The sequence below is a fragment of the Lissotriton helveticus genome, chromosome 8 (assembly GCF_964261635.1).
Source record: "Lissotriton helveticus chromosome 8, aLisHel1.1, whole genome shotgun sequence".
Taxonomy (NCBI): Eukaryota; Metazoa; Chordata; class Amphibia; order Caudata; family Salamandridae; genus Lissotriton; species Lissotriton helveticus.
In genome coordinates, this window is record NC_136069.1 from 206,399,865 (window position 1) to 206,421,532 (window position 21,668).

General features: G+C 46.6%; 1 protein-coding gene across 5 annotated transcripts in view; it reads right to left on the reverse strand.

Moving 5' to 3' along the window:
- The window catches only part of KCNE2 (potassium voltage-gated channel subfamily E regulatory subunit 2), a 178,866-nt gene that overhangs the window by 151,972 nt on the left and 5,226 nt on the right, over positions 1 to 21,668 (reverse strand). The gene's annotated exons all lie outside the window — the stretch shown is intronic.

Sequence of the window (21,668 nt, forward strand, 5' to 3'; positions counted from 1 at the left end):
TAAGGGGTCTCTTTTGGATAACCTTTCGAAAGGCTATGACATCTTGTTAGCTGAGAAAGACTGGCCACCAGAGTTTGTCAGGGAGTGCCCTCATGGCGAAGAAATGATTATGCCTGCCTTCTCAAATCACATTCCAATTCATAAAAAATATACATTTGCAAGAAAATGGGCAGTGGCCCAAGCTCCTGCATTATATAAAAATCATGTAGGATGGGATGAGGATTCTCCTCCTCACAAAATCCAGTTAAGAATTCAACCCACTGCACAAAGGCAGAACCCAGTCAAGAAGCTAAAAAGCAAGTCAGGGAGATCTTAGATCAACTTGAATATCAGGGGGTGATTGAAACATGCACCTCACAGATGAACAATCCTTTGTTTCCTGTCTCTAAGCCAGACAATTCATATCGTCTAGTTTTGGACTACAGACACCTAAACTCCTGCTGCAAAACATTTGCAGTACAAAACTCACACAGTGCAGCACTAATGAATAACATCGTGCGCAAAAAATATAAAACAACATTAGATATCTCAAATGGATTCTTTTGTCAAAACAGTGCACCTGAAAGCAGGTATTTGACCGCTTTCTCAATAATGGGGTCGCAGTAACAATTCTGTCGACTCCCACAGGGGTTCAAGAATAGCCCAGGATTATTCTCAGCAAGAGTAACAGAGTTACTACAAATATATGATGATGAGGCATTATCTTATGTCGATGACATCTATCTCACAGATGGTGACCTGGAGACACACTTGAAAAGAGTGAACACCATAATACTTGGGTTCGCAGCTGAAGGGTATAAATTCAACTTTAAAAAGTCACGAATTGCCCTTCTAACTGTCCTGTTTTTAGGATATGAATTATCAAGTGAAGGCAAAAGCCTAGCAGACAATTTCTTAGAGAAATGTGCTGTACTCCAAGCTCCAAAAACGCTGAAGAATTTACAATCAATACTGGGATTCCTGAATTTCGGAAGAACATGCATTCTAAATTAATCAGAGAGGGTTAAACCTCTGTATGAATTAATAAAACCTGATTTCAAACCAATTAATTGGACTCAGAAACAGACAGAGATTTTACGATCATTACAAATAGACATGTTAACTAAAACAAAACTGCAAACACGCGAAAACATACGCAACCTTGTAATCCGAGTCATCCCAGGAAGATGCGGATTCACGTACCTGACCTATAATGAGGGAGAAACGGTACCAATACCTTACAAATCACATTTGTACACACAAGCTGAAATTAAATTCAGTTCTACTGAAAAACTTCTAATAGCGGTTCAAAAAGCTGTTGCAAAAGAAAGAACCCAAGCCCAAGGCAGGAGGATATCTGTTTTAACAGCAGAATCAGCCCTTGAGGCATTAACAAGCCCACGCAATCTAAATGCAGTGGCATTGGATCCAAAATGGATACAATGGGAAAACTCTCTTGCTGCAGAAGACGTGAAGCACTCTTTTGACCCGAAAATGTAAAAACTAGAAAATCTAGAATATGAAGAAGAATATCCTCTGCCAATCGAAATTCTGCCTCTCGAACAGTACACATGTGTAATCTACATGGACAGATTTGCACAACACTACGATGTAGAGGAAAAATCCTACAACACAGCGTGCGGGATTATTAAAGGTCGCTGGCGCTTAGGTAAATTCAGACCGATAATTACAAAAACTGAATCACTCAGAAACTGTACAGCTCAGCGAGCTGAAATAAGATCTTTAAAGATGGCGCTTGAAAATGCCGATCGCGAATTCCCCACTCTAATAGTGTGCGATTCGCATTACTGCGTCAAGTCTTACAATAATGACATGCAGACCTGGATTCAAAACGGTTACAAAGATGACACGGGTGCCACAATAAAGCATAAAAAGCTCTGGGAACAGGTAGTTCTTTTGCAGAAAGAACTACGAAAGACTCACGTGATACATACACTGAGTCATCAACGTGATGGCATTCACGTTGCAGGGAATTCATTGGCTCAGAGAGCCACAGCGGTATCGGATCAACCGGCTTCCGTAGCCACAACAAAGCGTTCTAAAAAACACATAGACGGAGAAACCATGCTGGCAGTAAAAGCTTCATTAAAAGGTGACTATACAGCATTACCTCTCGGCTATCCACTCAATAATACATACATAATTGATGCAAACCCTGTTCCTTTTGCTCAAATCCCTGGAGTGGGGGATAGAGTAATTCCAAACACGTACCGGAGAGTCTTCTTGATTGAAGCAGCACACATGGGATTAGGTCTAAGGCACCAAGAGATCGTGAAATCTCTAAAAGAATTACACACAGAATACTGGTGGCCGGGGATGAGCCTGCAAAATTACAAATTTGCAAAGGATTGTCCAGACTGCAACCGGACCAGACTACTGCCAGGACACCTTTATTAGAAAGCATAAGGCTATCTATATCCAGCAGGAGAAATGCGATCCCATAAATGTTAAGACTAGATTCACTTAAAATGCAGACACCAGCGCTCGGCTGACACCAGAACTGTTATAAAAGATTTGCGAGTCTTTATCCACACATACGCAATTGCCATGCAACATTCTGACCAGGGTCCCGCGTTTAGCTCTCGAGCTTACAAAGAGATCATGACCAGCATGGGCATTGCATTGCGGTACTCTTCTCCCTTCCATCCTGAGGGAAATGCGGTAGTGGAAAGAAAAACCCGTGACATAAAGCAATCTATAACGGCGAGGGTATTAGGTTCGGGTGATGGGAGGGTCAAACATTTAACAAGTGTACAACGTAGTCTTAACAATCTGCCAAGAAATTCTCTGAAAGGTTTCACTCCTTACGAACTATTGTTCGGCACTAGAATGCACATCCAGGATCTAGATTGTCAGACTTCAGTGGTAGAAGAAAAACACTTTGATATCAAAGATCGTTTGGCTGTTTTACAGGACTTAAATGAAACAAGAAGAAGTCTGAGTAATATAAAGTTAAAGCCAACAGCCACTGAAGAGAAACCACCTGTCCCAGCAAGACCTGTCTGGATTCCAAAGATTGGGGATCTAGTCAGAGAGAAAATCGTGGTGAAGAAGGAATTTGGGCCTTCTTATAGAAAAGCAGTACCTGTCTTAGCTGTCAGCGGAACAAGATCAGTTGTACTACCGCCCCTTGCTGGTAAAAAGGAGAACCGAGTTGTATCCATCGACCTGGTAAAACCACAATCATGTGGCCAATAATAAGTAGTAGGCCCAGTGGACTCCCAAGAAATAGCAGAAGACCAAATCTTGCTACAACCCAAGAGGTTCAAACTGAGAGACTAATCACTTTTGATAAACCTGCAGTGAATAAAAAAGGACTATGCAACAAAGCCATGGAACTTGTGCCTCTTGAAACCCAAATTGCAACAGTTCGTCAAGAAACACCAGTCTACAACGATGTAGCCTCAGACTATGCTAATGAAACAAAGAAAAATGCAAAGACAAATGAAAATCCGGAAGCAATTCCAACAATTGACAGAACTGCATCTGGCTACTTCATCAATTTCGATGACTTTTCTGATGATCCAAGCGAGCATGAAGAAACGCCAGCAACAAAAACTTTCAAATACAAATTGACTGAACTTTTTCACCAACTAAAAGAAACTTATCTGATTTCACCATGGATTGAATTTTGGATTGTGTTAGGTGTACTTTTCCTCCTGCTTTGGCTCATCATGGTTCTATGTTTGGGAGAATTCATTGAAGGAAAATATAGTACAATGGACACAGCAAGTCAGAACATCAACTTGGTCCTAAAGCCTCACACATCCTCTCATCTCAAGAAAAGAGAACTGTCATCAGTGAACATCACAGCCAATCCAATACCCGGTGGGGTAGCATGGGACAAAACGGATTATGAAATCTATGGCCCGATTGAGCTCTTGAAATATCCACACCAATTTAAGGTCTCCTTAAGTACCTTTGTGACACCAAGTACTTTCTCTGATGATTGGGACTTTGAAAATATTAATAATATGATGTCAGATTTAGTAATGTCAGCTAAATTCACAGAACATGATTACTTGCAGGGTTTATCAAATTATGACGAAATGTACTGTTATAATCATTACGGGCATCACTATTTGCATAAATCTGCTTAACCTAGAAAAGTTTTTAAATATAACCAATGGGAACATTGTGCAACACCGCCTAAAGGGAGCTCGAAAACATTTTATGAGAAATTCCCATACTTCTCAGGGTTTAACACAAGTGATGCAGAAACGTTTTATTTTAAAATGTTAAATAAGACAGGAATGAAAACAATGTTGACAAATACTAAATTGATTTATTCTGAAACATTTTTTGAAAAAATGACTACATTAGGTTTTGGATTTTGGAAAAACAACATTGAAGCAAAAACCATCTGGGGTTCAAAAGATTGGCAGGTACAAGGTCTAGATGCATTATTTAGAGCCTGCATGATCCCAGAACAGATAATATTCCTGAATGACACCATTCAACAGACAACCTGTCTTGGTTTAGCCAAGATAAAAGACTTAAACAAACCGTCTATTGTACAGCCCATGCCTGATAGTAATAGCACTACAGATGTGGAGATAGACGTATCCCATATTTTACACCAAAACAGAAAAAATCCTGATTGGAAAAAATGGTTGATCTGGCCCACAGACACACAACTGTCAAAATAGATTCCTGAACAAAACACAGGGGTTTAAACAAACCAGGCCAGACCCAAGATATTCCCAGAGACAACATCCAGGGATAGTTACAACATAGAGTGTAGGGAAACTATGCGTCGAATGCCTACAGCAATCCACACTGGCTGAAATTAAGCAACACTTGACTTTACTTAAAGACGGTGCTGGCTTGCGTGATTTCATACTGGGACCACGCAAACAGCGTCAAAAGCGTTTCATATACGCCGGTATATACGCTGCTTACAACGAAGCTTGGAAAGTAACACAAATTGAAACAGCTGAAAAAATACAAGAAATTGATCGTATAAATTTGGAAAAATCACTTTCTGTAGTGGACAATGGGTTAACGACTCTGTCCTCCACAATATATTCACTGGACAGTATTGTATCATCTGCTATTGATATAATAGAGCAGGGCTTACTAATGTTACAACATGGTCAGTCCCAATTACGTTCTATTGTACAGCTAGGCTGGACGTTACAAAACTTGCGCTAAGGCTACGTACCATGGCGTCTAATCAACATAACGTCATTATTTTCTATCTTTAACCTTACTGATAAGCAAATCAGTTTGGCACAAAAAGGAGCAGACTATACGATTCTGAGCATTGAAAAACCTGAGGGATTACCATTGACAATGTCAGAGAGACCTGTCATTGAATGGATAATACATGGAACGATTACAATCCCAATAACAACTTTCCAGTTTAAGTATTGCCTAAAATATATACCAGCAGGCCTGTATGAAAGGTTGGGTAAAGGATACATCAAGTCAACATGGAATTTACCTTATACACACAAATGTTATAGTGAAGGGAAGAAAGAGGTATTCCTTAGTGGTAACAATTGTAAAAAATCACTAAGCGGTACACTCCTGTGTCAAGGTATTAACTTGCATGGAGCCTGCGAAGGGTCTTCAAATAACCTTTCATGTCACCTGCACGGCACTCCTGCAACACGAATAGAGCCATTTTTCAGACAACTTTCCAATGGCAGTTATGTTCTAATAAGTGACCACAGCTGTTGTGGCATGGTGCCAGGAAAAGCCTATCTCGTGAGCGTTAGTTCCATGGTCACTTGCTGTATGCAAGTATCGTATCCAAACAGCAATCCAGACATGGAGCCGGCAATATGGCCTTCTTTGAATATCTCTTCTATTCGAATTGATACTTTAAGCAGAATAAAGTCCATTCTTTTACAGACAACTGTGCCTTTAACCTCGTCCAAAGAGACGTATGATCTGCAAGTTGCAAGGACAGCAGCAGAGATACATTCCCTATTAACAAATTGCCCCGTGCATTTCGTAGAAATGTTAGATCAAATTTTAAACATGTCTGATACCAGTGGATCGCACATGTATTTAAGACAATTTTTTTGGGACTGTTAACACCCTTTGAAACAGTTCTGGGCATATTCCCGAATTGTGTCCATTCCTTTTTCGGCGGCCTGCCTCTTCTTTTGGGACTCGTAGCAGGAATTTTAATTTTGATCCTTCTGCTCCGATATGGCAAGCCAAGCCACAGACAGAACTCCAGCTACAATGGAAGAAGCGATCCTAGCAATACGCTACCGAGACCGCATCACTAAAGTGCTCGGATTGGCCCGGCTAAGACATCTTAGTGCAACCTGGTTTCTTTCATTCAGACCAATCTGGCAAGATTGCATCTTACCTGTGCTTTGATGTCTGCTATGCGGAGAAGAATGCGTGTTAGACATCTGTCTTACACTACCATCAGCAGTACCAATGGATATCGATGCTTTGCTAGGTCCGGTAACGACTCATGCAACGTATTGTCCTCAGCGGCTACCTATTCTGATGACGGCATTCGTTGAGACTTCACCATTACGGTTAGGTGGCGATGAAGTACGAGAGGAAAGCAGCACCAAACAGGTACAACCGGCATTGCTGATCCTGACATTGATGATAGCAATCATTCTCACATATGCACAATTTCAGCATTTTCGAACTTGGTTGAACTTTCACCTGATGTTCTAGACCAATTTTTTGCAAGCCTGTCTGATATGATGTTCTCCCCTGAACAAAAAGAATTACTTTTTAAACAACGAGTACACAGCGTTCCCTGAACTCTGAATTCCGGCTTGAGTTTTGATAAACAGACCTACTGAAAAACATTTGGAACTATTTTTCCCCTGAGAGCGAAATTATTTTTCCACTTCCAAAATATTTACCTTTTTTTGGCACACAGTAATCTGCTTAAAGTAGAACTATTCTTAGAGAACAGAGCTTCTATTTTTAGAGACACTAGAGACAATATTTTACCTCAGCCTCTAGCACAAGTACAGTATTGTATAAATGTGTGATGAAATGGTCTCGACCTTCTTTTCTGTATTCAGAGCCATTTCATGTGTAATTTTCGCAATTCATTCAGCTGATACACATATGCATTTTTTAACTGAATGATAACACTGCTTGAAAAGCGTACAGTACCAATACTCATTTTCGTGTATTTACCATATACCATTTCAAATGCGAATTTTGTATTTTGGGGTGGGTTGTTAAACACACATGCATCGTTATATGTTTAATATTGCTTAGTTTTTGGTAATGATGGACATTAATTCGTGGAGTGGGTGTTGTGTTTCTATCTAGGACCCTAATTCGATATTTCCGATTTATGCCCTTATGTGGTTATAATAAATAGTATCCTTATAAAGGCATAAGAATCATATCCATATTTAGTAATAGCCCATGCAGTCCAAATACGGCAAAGCTACTTCCCTAGACTCCTAGAAAGTACAACGCGTTCTTTAAACAAACAAAACCTCCAGCAGCCCGGGAATTCCCCCTGCTTTTGTTTTGATTTGCACAAGAACTCCTGGAGTCCAGAGAGAACTGTTAGTTCTTAGTGACGTCTTATGTCCAACCTTACGTCAAACACGGCACCTGTCAGGTATAAATATACCAACGTTGCCTTAAGCAAACACACAGTGGTTTGGAGCAGAGCGGCTGTCTACTTGCCCGACGCCCAGCTGATGCGAGAGCCGAAGGAAGCCGACCCTCCCTTGACGCACAGAGAGAGACGCTGTGTTTTCTCTTGCTGAGAAATCCAGCTCTGGTGTTTCCAGTCACCCTTGCGGGTTGCTGGGAGATCGAGTCCTGATAGAGAGATACAAGACCTCCTACATTCTAGAACCAAGGTACGGAGATGACTAAACCCTTAAGAGATTTCTTGACTCAGATTCTTGGCAAAAACCAACTTAACGTAATGTAATGTAATGTAAATACCAATTTATAACGCGCGACAATCGCTCCAAGGAGCATCTAGGCGCCCAGAAAGGACCACCAGATGTTAGGTAGTTCCTATGCTTACTTGGCCGAGACCCGAATTACACTAGGCTTTGGACAGTCGTGTCTTGTAGATTAAAGATCCAGGTTTTTAGGTGTTTACGGAAATCTATTTCTTTATCCAGTGATCTCAACTGGGGGGGAAGAGTATTCCAGGCTTTTGCTCCCAGAACCGCCAGGGATTTACCCCCTCGAGTTTTAAGTCTGAAACTTGGGACAGTAAGCAGGTTGGCCGTTGAAGAACGCAGTGCTCTGGTTGGGCAGTATCTGCTGAATTTTTTCCTCAGGTAGGATGGGCCTGAGTTGTAGACAGCTCTAAAAGTAATTAAGAGTACTTTAAACAAGACCCTTTTTATAATAGGCAGCCAGTGTAATGCCTTAAGGGCTTTGGTTGCAGATGATCTTTTCGGCCACTTTAAAACCAACCTCGGAGCTGCATGTTGCACCATCTGAAGTTTGTGTGTGACAGCTTTATTTGTGCCAGCGTAGAGGCTATTACAGTAATCGATGCGTGATGTTACTAGTGCAACCGTAACTGTTTTCCTTGCTTCAAAGGGCAAAAGATCAAAGAACTTTCTCAGTCCCTTTATTACCCCAAAGCACATGCCTGCCACTCTAGCCGCTTGTTGTCTAAAAGACAGGTCAGAGTCAAAATGCACCCCCAGATTGCGGGCCACGTTGGTTATATGAGGTGGTATTTCAGCTTTTTCTGGCCACCATAATCGAGGGATGAACTCATTATTTGGGCCTATAGGCATGATCTCTGTTTTGCCTGTGTTGCATTTCAGATGGTTTAGACGCATCCATTCGAAGGTGGCCGTTAGGCAACCTTTGAGATTTTCCTCCCAGGCTTGGTTATCCTTATCCATTACCAGGATAAGTTGTGTGTCATCGGCATAGGCTATGGCATCTATGCCAAATGACGAAATCAATTTTATCAGGGGTGCGGTATAAACATTAAACAGGGTCGGGCTCAGGCTCGAACCCTGCGGGACTCCCGTCAACAGCGCTTTTTCACTGGAACAGAATTCCCCCAGGGTCACCACTTGCCTCCTGTCACTTAAAAAGTTTCTTATCCACTCAAGCACTGTCCCTGAGACGCCAGATGTTATTAGCCGGTCTAATAAGATGGCATGTGAGACCGTGTCGAAGGCCGCCGATAGGTCTAATAAAATCAAGACGGCCTTCTTACCTTGGTCTAGGGCTGAGCGGATAGTTTCTGTGGTGAACAGGAGGGCCGATTCGGTGGAATGTTGGACCCTGAAACCTGCCTGGTTAGGGTGCCATGCCTCACTCTCTTCCAAGAAACGAGTAAGTTGTTTATTTACAATTGACTCTGTAACTTTACACAGGGCCGGAAGTAGTGAGATGGGTCGTAGGTTCGACAATGTAGTGGGGTCGGGGAGTTGTTTTTTTTGCAGTGGTTTCACCGCCGCCAGTTTCTATTCAAGGGGGACTTTGGCTGTGGACAGTGAGGTGTTGACAATGGCATTTATTATTGGATTGGCGATGTCCACAATGAGGTGTAAGAGTCTAACTGGACAGGGGTCAAAGGGGGATCCAGATTTTGTTGCCAGAATTCCTCTTTTGGTCTCCTCCAGGCTAACTGGAAGGAAAGTTTTCAGCTGCATGGCTCCTTGCCTCACTATATCCTCCTCTATTCTGGGCTCTAATATAGGAACATCAAAGTCCTTCGTCAGCCCCTGTACTTTTCCCTCAAAGAAATCTGCGATGTTATCACAGAGTGCCTGCGAGGGCGGGATATCCTGCGCTAAACATTTAGGTTTGTTAAAGCCGTTAACAATTTTGAATATTTCCTTTTGTTTGCTGCTGGCTGTTTCTATTGCCAGCGAGAAGTACCTTTTTTTTGCTTGTTTGATCAGCGCATGATAGGCATTTTTTATCCTTTTGTATTTGCTGCGTTCTAGGCTAGAATAATTTTTCCGCCAGCTTCTTTCAGCTCTTCTGAGCTCTCCTTGTGTGTCTTTGAGAGCTCGATCGAACCAGGGTGCAGATGTTTTCTTTCTACCCTGCCTCATTCTATTTTTTTCCTGCCCAACTGTGCCTTTCAGATCATTCATCCATGTTCTGAAGCTGATGGGATTAGCAGGTACTACCAGCTGGGGTCTACAGTTCCTGGCTATGGTTATCAGTTCTGGGTGGGACAATATCGTTTTCCATTCATCCCTTGTGACCATGCTGTGTTCCTTTTTAAAATCGTTTTCTCGGTAGGACATAAGAGGGAACGTAAAAGGAATCAGCATATGGTCGGTCCATATTTGGGGTCTAAGGGGGTAAGTTGTCAAAGCATCTAGGTTGGTGGCAATGCAATCTATTGTATGCCCTGCCTCATGGGTGGCTAGGGTGTCTAGGATAGTCAGACCCATGACCTCCATGGTTTCCCGCAACTTACTTACTCCTTCCCACGTATTAGACTTAGGTCAGGTACACCGGGGTAGGCGTATCTTAGAAGCACCAGTTGAGTACGTTAGTCAATGTTTTTATGTATGTATATATTTTATCCGTTTTAACGTATCATATGGCTAAGAAACCATATCAATGCTTTTACAGTATTATTTCATAATACTCCTTTACTGTACGCACTTTACTTCATGATAAGTATTGCAACTGTGGCAACTCACTTCTCTTGCATGAGAAAGAAGACTGCTCAATAAATAACACCTTTTATTGAAAACGCCCGTCTCTCTATTTCTCTGCACTCTGGTGAAACTAAGTACGCACGATTGACTGAGTGAAATAGTTGTCTATTGTTTTTACACGACTCTAGAGATACACTCTTTATTCTGAGGGAGCAAAGTTGTCATGTTTATGTGGTTGTCAGAAGCTAATCTCTTCTTGTCTAAATCAGGAGGGTTAATTCTTTCCTGAACATTCGAGAAAGTTTCTAGTGACCTCTGAGCTAGCTGGCAAAACTAATTAAGTCTAATATAGTCAGTAAAGACCTAGATGACCTCAGTCCTACGTCTACACTGCTGTTTATATTATTCCAATGCGCAGAGCCTATTGAGAATATAGGAACTACACTACACCACAGTTAAGAACATGCAAAGATACATCAAGGACACAACTGATTTCTTGTTGAAATTACAATCAGTCACAGTGGAACAGGAGGAGAGCTTAATTCTATGTACAGCTGACGTCCAGTCACTGTACACCTCGATCCCGCACTCTTCAGGAATAGAAGCGGTGGAGCAAGCCATAGTCAATACCAATCTGGAGTTACCTATGCAAACGTTTCTCATGGAACTAATGTTGTTTACCCTTTACCAAAGCTACTTTAAATACAACGAGGAATGGTATCCACAACTTGTGGGTACATCCATGGGCAATTGCGCAGCGCTGGCGGATGCAAACATCTTCATGAAGGAATATGAAGAAAGACACATTCTTTCGCAAAAGGAGTGGTGTGATAACATCAAATTACTGGTCAGGTATATCGCTGATATTTTCATCATTTGGAAGAATTCCACAGAAAAATTGGAAACAGCCTTAACCCAACTCAATGCCCTAGATGAACGCATTGAACTGACCTGGGAAATTTCCAAACAGAGAGTGACATTCTTAGACGTAGAAATCACTTTAACAGAAAAAGTATTAGAAACAGACGTATACCGTAAACCCACAGATCGGAATAACATGTTACACTACTCAAGTCTCCACCAGATGTCCCTCAAACAACATCTTCCTTTTTCGCAAATGACAAGGGTGAAAAGAATAACATCGGATCCTCTTAGGGCTAAGCAAAGGATAGATGAAATGGGCTCAAGATTTCTGAATAGAGGTTATCCATAAAAAATAATTGACGAAGCAAAGGACCGCGTACAGAACAAAAGGAGAACAGATCTACTAAAGGAACACACGAAAGTGGAAAACAAAAGGGTCGTAGTAGTATCTAAATTCTCTACTCTCAGTACACGCTTCAAAAAGATAATCAGAAAACACTGGACAATCCTTAATCTTTTTTTTTTTTGAAATTCTTTTTATTGTTGCATCAGGTGAATCATTAGTACCATGAACAATACATCGCGGGGGAGCGTCAACATTCCGCTCTACCCGCCGTTACGCAACTTTTGAAATAGACAGTTACATTGCATTCATCCTGACGAACTTATCATTCTTCAATTTCACCCCGAACTCCCCCCCCCCCCCCCATCAACTATAGATAAAGGTAGTAACTGAGGGACCTCACCTCGAAGCCCCCCCCCACCCAACTCCCCCCCCCCCCCCCAGCAGCATGAACCCTTCCACCCACTCTCTCCCCCCCCCCCCCCGCCCCTCATGGCTCTCTCGGTCCTCGCATTTGTGTGGCAATGAGTATAAGCACTCCCCATGGCCCTAGCCTTCTAGTGCACATTTGCTGGGATCAGCGACCTACACACCATGACTGTGCTTCATCCTACCACCCGCCCACTACCCCCTCCCGGTCCCACCCTCCTACTCCAGTCCATGGTAGTGCCTCCACTTGGCCCATATTTTTCTAAATTTTCGGGGGCACCCCCTAGCTTTATACGTAACACGTTCAGCTGCCATATACATATCCAGGCCTCTTCTCCATTCCTCGAGATTTGGTTTCCCAGGCGCCCCCCACAGTCTTGCAATGTCCCTTTTGGCGACCACCAGGGCCAACAGCAAAAAGATGAGCAAATATCGCGTGATATCCACCTCCGTGGACATTCCCAAGAGCGCCAACTTGGGGTCCCTGGGTATCTCCACCTCCAGTATCTCACTCAATTCGTTGAAAATCTCACCCCAATATTCCTGTATCACAGTGCATCCCCAGATAATGTGGAAGAAGTCACCCGTTGGGTGCTGGCATCGTAGACATGCGGTGTTAGCAGCCCTCCCCATCCGGAAAAGCCTCACCCTGTCAAAGTACGCCCGATGAAGGACCCTAAACTGAATGAGACGAAGCCTCGATTTTATGGCCACTTCTCGGGGGTGCATGAGTATGAGATCCCAGTCTAGGTCTTCTAGCGTGCCCACATCCGCCTCCCACCTCTCCCTGAGGACCTGTAGATCTCCCAACATGTTATTTGTCAATGTTTTGTAGGTCATGGATACTGCCCCTCTCTGCATCTGTTCTTGCAGCAGGCGACCCTCAAGTGGTGCAAACTGGGGAATGTCAGTGAGAGATATGTGTTGGGCTCCCCATGCGTGTCGCAGCTGTATGTATTTGTAGTATTGGGATCTCTGGAGTCCAAACTCCTGTTGCAGTGCTTGGAATGTTTTAAGCTCCCCCTTTGCTATGACATCCCCAACTGTGGAGATGCCAATGTCATCCCACCTTTGAAACCCGCGCAACTTGTTCAGTTCAGTCAGCCACCTACATGCCCATAGGGGGGTTTGGCGGGTGAGCCTTTCATGCCAACCCATTCTAACCGACGCTCTGCGCCACGCCATCAAGGTGATCCTAGTCGCTGGAAGAAGCTGGCGGCCTCCCCTCCCCCCATATAAAAAGTGGAGCACCGTCTTAGTGCCCCACCGAGACCTCTCAAGTGCATAGGTGGGGTGGTTCGCCGGGGCGTGTATCCAATCGTTGATCGGGGTGAGGTGTTCCGCCCAGTAATAGGCCTCCAAATTAGGCAGTGAGAGACCCCCACTATACTGATGGCGCTGCATAGTCGTGAGTGCCACCCGGGCCTGCTTCCCCAGCCACAAGAAGGAGCGGAGATCGGCATGGACTTTCCGCAGAGTCTGAGCCGGGAGGGGATAATACTCATTTTGCAGGGCGTATAAAAACTTTGGGAGTAGGATCATCTTATACAGGGCAGCCCTGCCCAAAATGGTGAGCGGGAGCGACCGCCACCTATCCATCTCCGCCTTTGCCGCCACCAAAATTCTATCGACATTGTCCGTATAGGAGCGCTGCACATCTCGGGTGATAAAGACCCCCAGATACCGGAAGCCTGTCGTGGTGTGAATGAGCAGCTCAGGCAGCTCCTCCCCTCGCGGGGCACCTTGTGGGTCGTATAGGACCGACTTATGCCAGTTTATAGCATGGCCGGCTACCGCCCCAAAGTCATCCAGTTCCCTGAATAAGGCCGGTATCGTCGTGGCCGGATCAGTCACATATAGTAGCACATCATCGGCGTAAAGGGAGATCTTCTCCTGGTCGGCGGCCGATTCCCCCCAGTGGAATCCAGTCACAGCTCGGTTGAGCCGGATGCGGATCGCAAGGATCTCGATCGTGAGGGTAAAAAGGAGTGGGGATAGCGGACATCCCTGTCGCGTCCCCCTCTCTATCGCGAACTCTCTCGACAGTCGTCCGTTTACGCGCACTCTAGCCCTAGGCCTCGAGTATAGAAGTGTCACCCAGCGCTGGAACTTCGGCCCAAACCCAAACCTCTCAAGGGTCCCCATTAGGAAAGGCCAGTGGACCGCATCGAACGCTTTTTCCGCGTCCAAGGAGAGGAACCAATGTGGCTCCCTCCTGTCGCAGACCTCTTGGAGCCAGTTGTGGGCGCGCCGCAGGTTGAGTTTGGTGGCCCTGTCCGGGAGGAACCCGGACTGGTCCGGGTGGATCAGGCCCGTAATTACCTGACGCAAGCGCCTTGCAAGAATAGTGGCCAGGATTTTGGTCTCAATATTTAGTAGCGAGATTGGGCGGTAGGAGGAACAGTCACCAAGGGGCTTGCCTTCCTTGTGGATCGGGATTATGGTCGCTAGGGCCAGGTCCGGCGGGAGGTCGCCGGATGCAAACGCACCCTCATACAGCGACTTCATGTGACGCGAAAGGAGGTCCCCCGTTCGTTTGAAGAACTCCGCCGGGAAACCATTCGGTCCCGGCGCCTTCCCCGGTTTCAGGGCAGCCATCGCCTCTGTGATTTCATCCAGAGACAGGGCGGCTTCCAAAGCCTCACTATCTTCAGGGGCCAACTGCGGAACGGCCACGTCGCCCAGGAACGATCTCGCCACCTCGCTGTCCCCTAGGTCTCTTGCCCTGTAGAAGGCTTCGTAGTAGGTCGCAAAGGCCTCTGCAATGGCGCCGTCTGAGGACGCCCGCGCCTTACCAGGGAGCTCAACCCAATCCACCCATCTGGCAGCTCTCTCGCGCCTGCTCAACCACGCCATGAGTTTACCAGATTTGTCGCCAACATCGTATAAGCGATGTAGGGTGGCCAGCGCCTGTGTACGCGCCTCGTCCGTGCTCAGTTCTCTATACAGCCTTTGTGTATCTAGCAGTAGTCTAAGATCAACCTCCTCCTTCGTTCTGTGATATTCTGCCTCCCGGGTCAAGATGTTTGCCTCCTCCCTCGCTATGGCTTCCGTGCGTTTCCTCTTAGCCTCCCCTACCCTGGATTGGAAGCGGTCCCTCAACACTGTTTTCATGGCTTCCCACAGTGTCACTCCGGACTGTACCGATCCCTCATTTTCGGCCATAAAAACTTTGATATCCGCTCTTATGCCCCTTAGAATCTCAGGAGTCTGTAAATCCCATGGCGACATATGCCACTGTGCCTGGCCCCTCCCCCTTCCCCGACCTATGTGTGCGAACAGCGGAGAATGGTCCGAGATACCCCTCGCCCTGTAGTCCGCCTCGTCTCCCGCTGAAAGCTCCTGCCTAGATGTAAAAATGTAATCTAGCCTAGAGAAGACCTTGTGGGCCCCAGAGTAGAATGAGTAAGCCACATGGGCAGGATGGAGCCACCGCCAAACGTCAGTAAGCCCGATCGTGTCCATTCTGCGCGCCAATGCCGTCTCTGCAGCCACTGTGTGGAGGTTCCCAGATCTATCGCGTGTCACGTCCATCACGTCATTGAAGTCCCCTCCCACAATCTGTATTGTGTCCGCCGTGTCTAGCAGAATGGCCGAGACCTCCTGCATTGTTCGTGCTTGTAATTTGGGTGGAGCATATACCGACAGTAAAGTGTACCTGCGCCGTCTCCATGTCCCCTGTACCCCGGTAAACGAGCCCTGTGGGTCCAACCATGTACGTGTAACTGTGAAAGGTGCGGTTTTCCTAACTAGTATTGCCGTGCCCCGTGAATCCATGGTGTAACCCGCGTGTGCCAGAACTGTGTACTGCCCGCGCGCTAAAAAGGCACATCGGTTCCCCCTCAAATGTGTTTCCTGGAGGAAGACGATGTCAGGTGCCACCCGTTTAATATATGCAGTGACCAGGCCCCTCTTAATTTTGGAACCCAGTCCATTTACGTTCCAGGTCAGCGCCTTAACCCCGGTGCCTTCACCGTGGGGTGTAGCTAGTGTACTCGCCATTGTTTCACTTGAGGACTATCCAGCACTTGGCCCCAAGGCCGGGACGGTGGCAAGGGTATTCTTTCCCGAACATGCTGCTGCTGCTGTGTTTTAACGAACCTCCCCCCACCCTCCCCAGCTCTCTCAACAACCCCATCGTGGGGCAACATGATAACAAAGCCCCATCCCGCTCCCCCCACCCCACCTCCCTCCCCTTCCAGTTGCATCCCCATACGGGTCTCAACTATCCACGGGAGTAGGCCTGTCGCCCTCCCACACATCCCACCCTCAAGAAACCCCAACCAGTGCTAATAAACACAAAAAAACAGTACTAGGGGGGGTGCCAACTTGCTTGCTCTGCATCGCCGAGCCGTCATCCCTTCCCAGACCCAGTGCTACAGTGTTCACGAGTGAGAGTCTTGTGTGTCCATCTGTTCCTCACGACCTGTAGAGTCTTGCTCTAGCTGCCGGATCTCTTTGGCCAGAGGGTGCAACGAGTCACTCCTAGCATTCTCCTCCTCTCCTCCGGATGCGCGGCCCTCCGATTCCTCCGGTTCTTCCTCCTCCGAGCGGATTCCGTTCCTCAGGCAACCAAACCTCGAGCCTGCCACGGAGTCGGAGCCCGGTGACGCCGACCTGCCTCGCCTCCTCTCCTGCTGGTCGGTGGTCCTGTATGGAGTTTGCGGCGTCTTGCGCTGTGTCCTCTTCAATCTCCTCCTTGGCGGCTTCGGCCTCTCCCACGTCGGACGTTCCCGTAGTGACCGGTCCAACTCTGCCCGGCCCGCCGCCTCCCTACTATTCAGGATAGGCCGCTCCTCCAGCCATTGCCAAGCATCGTCTGGGTGTGCAAAAAAGATGGATTTGTCCTGATAAATGACCTTGAGCTTGGCCGGGAAGAGGAGCATATACCGGATGTTAAGGGACCTCAGCTTCGCTTTCACGGCGTCAAAGGAGCGGCGTTGTTTGGAGACTTCCTGACTGTAGTCCGGGAAAATCATTATGGTGGCGTTTTCAAAGCGGATCTCCCCCAGTGTCCTGGCCTCTCGCAATATCAGGTCTCGATCGGCGAAGTTCAGAAACCGGGCTATGACCGGTCTCGGTCTCGCACCCTCCGGTGGTTTGGCCAAGAGCGCCCTGTGCGCCCTCTCTATGATGAAACACGGGGAGAACCGCGCCGCCGGGAAGGTCTGTTTGAGCCAGTCAAGGAGGAAGGCAGCCATATTCCCTTCTTCGATCCCTTCTCTAAAGCCCACGAAGCGCAGGTTGTTCCGCCTGGACCTGTTCTCGGCATCGTCCACCTTCCACAAAAGTTGACGATGGGAGGCCTGGAGCTCTGCCATGTCCTTCCTTAGCTCAGCCACCGACTTCTCATTGTCCGTCAACCTTGTCTCAGTCACCGTGACCCTGTCGGTTAAGTTACGAAAGTCCTGGCGTAGCAGCGTAACCTCAGATCCCACCTCTCCGATTTTGGTTTCCAAGGCCGCACGTGAAGCTTGGATGTCCGTTCTAGACGCCTGAATGGCCTCCAGCAGCATGTCTGTGTCATTGCGTGCCCCTGACTGCGCAGGCCGTTGTTCCACCGCAGTGCGCGGCGCAGCGAAATTGTCCATCGGGCCTTGCCCCTTAGTCTTGGGTGCCGTTGCATTTTTACCCATCGCGGCGTTGGCTAGAGGCCAGGGGCTCCTGGGCTGAAGTAGCCTCCCTCCGAGGTATCGCTGGGCTCGGTCCCGCACCGGGGACAGAGGCAGAGTGAAGCAGCGCCTCGACCACGCAGGGCCCCCGGGCGGCCCCCGAATATGATCCTGAGAACCTCTGGGCTGGGGCCCGCATACACTCCCCGTCCCGATGTGGAGCGCCGGGTCCGGGCTCTGGTCGCCGGTTCACCCCGGCTGCACTACTGGCGGGGGCCCCGTCTCCACCCCTGTCCGCTCCGCGGGGACCAGGGGGTGCTCCTCAGCCTGCGCCACGTGCACGTCCCCCCCAGGAGTCTCCCTGTCGTAGGGTCGGATCACCAGGTGTGGACACAGGCAGGGTGGTGCCACAGAAGTTCCAGTGGCCAACAAAAAGGGGTCAGCACAGGTCGAGAAGGCCGAAGTTCCAGGGCAGGAGGAGCCGGGCTCCACAGTCCGATGTCCGTCACTCTGTGGGTCGTCAGTGCGCGGCCGCCATCTTGGTAAAGGCGGGCGCCGCCACCGAGACCAGCCCCAACGCTAGGCCCAGAACAGACGCGGTCCTCCTCACCTCGGCGCAAAGCTCACTGGCCCTCCGCCCCTGCTCCCAGGCACCGACTCTGCACCACGTCGGAAGCAGTGGGGGGATTTCGCCGTCTCTACCACTCCCTCGCCGCGTCGGTCGCCATCTTGAGTAGGTGGTCGGCGATCTCCTCCGTCCTGCTCCCGCTGTCCGGCTGCGGCGGAGTGTGATCTCCCGCCGGCGGCCGAGCACCCGATCGAGCCTCGATCACCCGCAGCTGCTCTTCGCGGGAATTCCGGCGCTCGGCGCGTTCCTCTTCCTCCCGCCTCCCAGGCCGCCAGACCGATCTCCGGGGCAGTGAGGAGGCACCGTCGCGCACAGCGGCCGGGCAGGGTTGGGTCCGTTCCGGAACTGCAGCAGCCCTCAGTAGGTGTCCAGGCACCAGGGCCACACTTCTGGTGCCGGTTCTGGGTCGTGGGGAATATTGAAAGCCGGATTATAAACAGGCTCGGCCGGAGCTCTGCTCAGGCACGTCTAGTCGGCCATGTTGCTGGCCACGCCCTCGACAATCCTTAATCTTGAACCAGATTTCAATTCAATTCTTGCAACACCACCATTATTCGCCCATTCCAGGGGAAGAAGCATGGGGGAAATTCTCAAGCAAAAATCAACAGACGTAACTCAATTCAAAGGTACAAGACCTTGCCTAAACTGAGGAAATTGCAACAACATAATAAGTGGCAACATCATATCACATCCGATGAAGGGATTTAACATCAAACTCAAAGTCACAGCCACATGTGACACACCTAACATGATTTATTTATTGAAATGCTTGTGCGGTAAGGTGTACGTTGGCAAGACTGAAAGAAAAATTAAAACACGCATCACAGAGCATAAGTTATACATTTGCACACATAACATGAAATCATCAGTTGTGAATTACTTCGTTGACGAGCACCATAATATTTCACAGTTAAAGTTCATCGTATTGGAATGCATTGAAAAGAAGGAGGTAAGAGACAATAACAAACATTTATCACAAACAGAGAATGTTTGGATACAGAGATTTAATTCCACCAAACTAAATGGTCTCAATGACCGGATTGAATTAGCCTGTTATTTGTAAATATTATATATAGCTAATCAGATGCTATGTCAGTTGCCCGGAGTCTCTGTCCACTCAGGTGCTGACTGTATCACTGACCATTCATAAGTATAATCGTCATACTGTATTTTATGTTGACATTTTGTTACACCTATTTCAGGAATACACAGCATCTCTTTTACTGACTTGAACACCCGTTTCCCACACCTTCGCTGTTTAATTGTTATTGTTGTGTATATTTTTATACACACACTTTTTTACTTAATCACGCGTTTTTTATACGTTCTTGTACATTTTTTCGCATTTTTCGTATACTTTTCTCGTTTATGAACATTTTTAGAGCATTAACCGCACTGGTTCTAAACAGCGCAGTCTGTTTTTCATTTTTTCGCCTCCAACATCACGTGATGCAGGAGGCATCCAATCGCTAACACCTAATTTTTACAAACAAGGAAACGCGTACCAGCGTCCTCGAAAGTCCGATTCTGAACGCATCGCATACGAACTGACTAACGAGGTGAGCGACACATTTTTGGATCTTGATATATGAGGTTGGATTCAACTGCATTTGGGCATCTATCATAGTTTCTGCGCATATTATTCTGTTTTTCAGAATCGCGAGCCTTTGATTGAAAGAGACATGTAAGTTGTTTATTCTTTCTTACACATCCGGCACGCCACCGGGTCACGTTTTTAACACACACATTCACCAAAGCTTATCGTATTGTTTATTTCGTAATTCTCATTGAAACATAATAGATTGATGTGGTTATATTATGTTTGAATTAACAGTGATGCTCCCTGACGAAGGGCTGTCTAGTGCCCGAAATGCATAGGAGCCAGTAAAGCAGCGATGTCACGAAGGAATAATGAGGTTGAAATTAATGGAATGTCAAATGAATTTAAAGTAAATCATTCATGAACTATAACATTTGAATAAAAAGTAAAAGATTGCATGAATTGACCAAAACTGAGTGGAGTCCTCAATTTTGGGAGGAACCCAAGTTTCGTGTGCCTGAAGAGGATGCAACTAATGATTCATTAGGAGCACGTTTTTGTTTTCTATGAGAGTGCCAGCCTTGGCACAGTGAATAACAACCTTAGAGGTTTTTCACTGCCAAGACATGTAAATCTTTAAATATACATGTCCTACTTTTTAAATTCCATGTATCTTGCACTATGGGCACTTGGGGGCCTACTTAAGGGGTGAGGTATAAGAGTTAAAAGGAGAATTTAGGCCGAGCAGGAGGTTTATTTTGCAAGGTCGAAATGGCAGTTTAAAACTGAATACCTAGGATGCAAGGTCAGATCTGAAGTGCTACATTAGTGGGTGGCACAGTGAGTGCTGCAGCCCACTAGCAGCAGTTAATTTACAGGGCCTGAATACATGTATTGCCTTATACCAGGGACTCACAAGTAAATGGAATATGCCAATCAGGTGTGTACATGTTTAAGGGGCGAGCACAGGCCCTTTACCACTGGTTAGCAACAGAATGTAAAACTCTGGGGTTACTCTGCAGAAAGGGCACATCTCCAACATAATGTAATTAAGTTGTTGTTCAAAACACTACTTTCTGAAACAGCTCTTGTTTGTGAACTTTTTATTGGTTCATTTTAATGATGCTCATGGTATTGTATCTTATTAGAACATTTGTATGGCACTTACTACACCTCTGTGGGGTGCTGAGGCACTTATCCACACGGATAGCCAGTTCCACCTTCACTGATAATTCATATTAAATTGACCCATAAATCCAAAGTGCGATGTTACCAACACCAAAAGTCATAGAAGAAATAAAAACTTCTGAGTCACATAAAATCTTGATGACTGTCACATCAACTAAAAAACAAGTATCCAAATGAGCACTGCAAAAGATACATGCCTATTCTAATGCACATTACAGTGTTTTATATGAACAGGGCACCTTCACTGCAGCTATGCTCAGCCCTTCGGTTGCACCTACATATGTATGCGTCAGTGAGATAACCCCACTGCGGCCAAATCTTGGGATACTCCAAACATTTCACCTGCACATCTACCTGTGCTTGAGCACTGCCTTACTTTAATATCGACTAGTTACATGAGTGACACTCACACAATGTGTGCATACGCCCACACCATTATCTTGGAGACCTGCAGCCCGAGTAGTGATTGTGGGCACCATGCCCTTCTACGATTGGCCCC